Source organism: Triticum dicoccoides, chromosome 7B (assembly GCF_002162155.2).
Source record: "Triticum dicoccoides isolate Atlit2015 ecotype Zavitan chromosome 7B, WEW_v2.0, whole genome shotgun sequence".
Taxonomy (NCBI): domain Eukaryota; kingdom Viridiplantae; phylum Streptophyta; class Magnoliopsida; order Poales; family Poaceae; genus Triticum; species Triticum dicoccoides.
In genome coordinates, this window is record NC_041393.1 from 257,955,395 (window position 1) to 257,960,222 (window position 4,828).

Here is a 4,828-nt window from a genome sequence, read left to right on the forward strand (position 1 = left end):
TTTTTTTTGTATTGTTTTTTTCTGTTTTCTTTTTATTTATTTTCTTTTATGTTTTAATCAATTTAAAACATTTAGGCATTTTGTAAAAATGTGTTTGTTGCATCATAATTACCCTTGTAATATTCGTCAACCACCGAACAATTTTATTTTAAATTTTGAAAACTTTTATTGTTTTCATCAATTTGAATTTTGAATTTGAACGGTTTCGAATTACTTCGAGGATAGCAACAGTAATCGGGATGACGTGCCATGATTAGCGTGGGATTACTGTAGCAAGATTATCCGGGCGTTACAGGTTTGGTCCCTAGTATTCCGAGATTGATGTTGCCATGACTTTGTTATGCTTAATGCTTGTCACTAGGGCCCGAGTGCCATGATTTCAGATCTGAACCTATTATGTTTTCATGAATATTTTTGTGTTCTTGATCCTATCTTGCAAGTTGTAGACACCTGTTACGAGTTATGATCCATAGACCCCAAGGTGACAATAATTGGGGTTCTTTCCGGTGATTACCGTAGTTTGAGGAGTTCATGTATTCACTAAGTGCTAATGCTTTGGTCTGGTTCTCTATTAAAAGGAGGCCATAATATCCATTAGTTTCCGTTAGGACCCCGCTGCCATAGGAGGGTAGGACAAAAGATGTCATGCAAGTTCTTTTCCATAAGCACGTATGACTATATATGGAATACATGCATACATTATATTGATGAATTGGAGCTAGTTCTGTGTCACCCTAGGTTATAACTGTTGCATGATGAATGCCATATGACATAATTATCCATCACTGATCCATTGCCTACGAGCTTTTTACATAGTGATCTTTGCTAAGTTACTTTCGCGTTGCCACTGTTACAATCGCTACAAAAATGCTACTATTACTTTTGTTACCGTTACCGTTACTTGCATACTACTTTGCTACTATATTGCAGATATTAAGTCTTCCAGGTGTGCTTGAATTGACTACTCAGCTACTAATACTCGAGGATATTCTTTTGCTCCCCTTGTGTCGAATCAATAAATTTGGGTTGAATACTCTACCCTCAAAAACTATTGTGATCCCCTATACTTGTTGGTTATCACCTGTCCATCGCGTGCGGCATCAACAAGCTTGATGATGCGCTCGAGCCAGACATCGTAGCCGTTATTGGTGGGACGATAGCACAACAGATCCTGTACCGTAAGTAGCACGATGTGCAAAGCGGGAGAGTCGCGATGCGCAAGCAAGGAGGCGGTGGCGAAGCGGCCACGTGCCTGCTCATTCACCAACGGGAGGACGGAGGAGGCCATCCACCCCCTAACAGGCTCGGTGGCAGCGCGAGGGTGATGCCCAGGGGCACCTCGGGCGGCGGGCGCCTGAATGTGCAACTAATCCCCGGGTGGTTTTGGTAATTCATAACAACATATAGCTCATTGAACTAATATCCATTCAAGATAAATATTTCAAGAAGTTCAATGAATGGCATGGCATGGACTAGAGCTGTGGACCCCTCAAAATGCTAAGGAGAGATATTGGCAAAAGCTCAAGACTCTCCATCTTTATTTTAGTGATCCAAGATCACATTGACAATACTAGGGAAAAACCTAGCATTAGTGCTGATTTTTGGCCTAGCAGTAGCACGGGTGGCCGCGCTACTATTATGGCACTATAGCTAATGGTTAGCAATAGCGTGAGTTTACCCGCGCTACTGCTATAGCTACTTAGTAGTAGCGCTTCTTGAAAAGGGCACTACTGGTAATTACTAGTAGCGCTTCTATCTGCCCGTGCTACTACTATTTTTCTGTATTCTATTTCTTTTTTTATGTCGTATTCATACACCATTATACAAGTTTTCATACAGTAGCAATTTAGCAATTGTTTTTACATCATAATGAGTTATTAAATCACTGGGTGAAAGAACCCTGGATTGGTTACAAGTGGGTGGATCCTAAGTGATCATCATGGATTATCACGATAATCCATGACTTGGTCACTTAGGATCCACCCACTTGAAACTAATCCATGGTTCTTTCACCCATTGATATACTAACTCATCATCGTCATCATCATATCATTAACAACCTATCATCATAATACATCATTGCCATATAATTACTCCTCATGATCATCATTTTCATCCATGAGACATCATATAACAACTTGTTCACTAGTCATAATCACAACTCGTCCTCCTCCTCCTCATCAACTCTTAAACATTGTAGCACATAATAAAACATTGTACCTAGAACCTACTCCTCTCTCATAGGACGTACTACCCCCCTAAGGTAAAATGGCATAAAACAAGATAGGCCCTGACTCTCCATTATGGAGAATGGAGACTATCATATCTCCAATTCTTGCACTTTGCACAATGTTGGTTCCAAGTAGCTCCATACGATTGTCCATACATTTTTCCATGCTTTGATTGTCATGTCTTCATTGGTTTTAGAAATCTGGTATGAACAATAGTGAAGCCTAGGCAGACCTGGCCGTAAGCTCACAACATCAAGGTGACCTTTCGGAAGCATGAGATGAGGCACATAATCCTTCGGGATTTTCTATTGAAAAACATAGTAATAGCATCATAGTTAGAAATGTAGTTTAGCTTTAGAAGAATTTATGCAAAAGATGCACAGATGTCGTAATAGTAAAAAATCTTACCATGCCATCTCCATAGATGTTACCGTAGTTCAACACGTGCACTAGTGGCACATATTGACCATAATGTGCAGGAGTTTGATAATTGATATTGTAATTCTCAACATCAATAATAAATGAGATAAGATGATCTTTCTCCTGATAAGTTAATTCTGCACCATCGGTGTAGTAGGTTATGTCTACCATCTTCTGTACATTCTTTGAAGAATGAAAATAAGCTATCAATGGAAATAAGCTATCAACTATTTTGATATAAACAATATAAATTACTTAATAACTATGTTTGAGAAACTCACATAGCGGTAGAATTGGAAGCGTATCAACAAGGACCCAAATGTCCATATTATCTTCGTCGATGTCAAGATCACCAAGATCCAAGGTGACAAGCATACCCTCATGAAAATCATACATCTTGTGAAGTTCTTCCCAATTGGGGCAACCAAAATGGGATACACTCTCAGATTTGTATAGATTTATAGCAAAATCTATACCATGATGGGTCCTTAGGTGAAGTATCTTTGTTTCCATACCTTCATGATCTTCAAAATCCATACTCTCCAAGGTATAGCGTCTTGCATGGCATGGGATAAGCTAGTTGAATTGTAAAGGACAAAAATTACACGTTGAATAAGCAGAAGTCATGCTTAATTATGAAAAAACATTTTTCGTTGTTGTGTACCGTTTCAACATCGAAGGTCTCCTGAAGCTTTATGCTGAAGCGCCGACCTTCTACCAGGTGAGGCCTGTCGCATAGAGCTCGATCGTCACCACACCGGTCGCACTCCACGAGACTTTCGTCACTTGACGACATTTCCTATGTTCATAATTCAAAGATTAAACTTCTAAAATTAAGTATATGTACTACAGGACAAAATTAGATCATTATTATTGATCACAGTTTGACTATCAGTCTATAAGAATTCTCCTTCCTCTCTCATATATGGTGGACACTCCCTCACTGAATATTCGTTTGTCGATGATGGTCGCTACTCCTCCTTCCCCTACTGCATAACAAAGGTCTAGCACAAGGAGAAGAAGGAGAAGCGACCCCCACGACAACAGTCAACATTCTTCTTATCCCATATATGGTGGAGACTCTCCCTCACTGATTTTTGACTGTGATGTATGGAGCCCCGATAGACTTAAAGTCAACTCGAAATGTCGTTTAATTTCTAGCAAATCTGGGGCACTCGATATTTCCTACATATTCTAGCACAAGTCATGCTTAAATTAACAGAAAATACGGCATGACCTTTGCTAAAATAAGACATATCGAGCGCCTAAAATTTGCCGGAATGAAAATGAATCAACACTCCTGCAAAACATAGGCCACTCGGGTTTTCCCTGTGATACAAAGATGTTCATACACATACAATGATGCTTAAACTTGAAATTATATCCGAATCAATTATCATAAGCATTCACACATGAGCATAAACTGGTGCTCACTGCATTTCAATGGTTCAATATTAACAAAAACATTTCAATATATCTTAGATCCCGAACATTTCATTTGGTTAAGAAGCATAACTAAATACCCTAGTTCTACTCTATTCAACACCGAGGAGTAGAGAAGGAGGAGGTGGACTTTTAGCTCACCGACTTGGGTGTAGAAGAAGTAGAGGTAGCTGGGATGACGGTCACACCAAGGAGACACGACTCTACAAAGCCTGCATATTTCATCAAGTGAAAATTTTAGATCATCAAATTTCATATAGCATTCTTTGATGACAAAGTGATAATGACATAAAAAAAATTAAATTTTCCAATACATTTCTATGTTGAAAAACAAAATTACAAAAAGTTCTATACCAAAATTTTCTTACTAAAAATTTTTATTAACAAATTTGATACCTGAAAAATTCTTATATGGCATTCGAATATATTTCTATAATTGAAAATTTCTTATACCTGAAAAATAATATTACCAAAATTTTCTACTACTAAAACTTTTTTATATTCAAAAAACCTATTCACTAATATAATAAGCACGTACTATAAATAAACTAGTTCTATTAAGCACTTACTATAAATAAACTAGTTATATTAACCACTTCCTAAATAAACTATTTCTATTAAACACTTACTAAAAACAGTAAAAAAACTACATTATACAAGAACAGTACAAAACAGTTTAGGGTTTAGGAGAGATGGAGAGAGGAGGGGGTGGGATGAGCGAGGAGGAGGAGGGT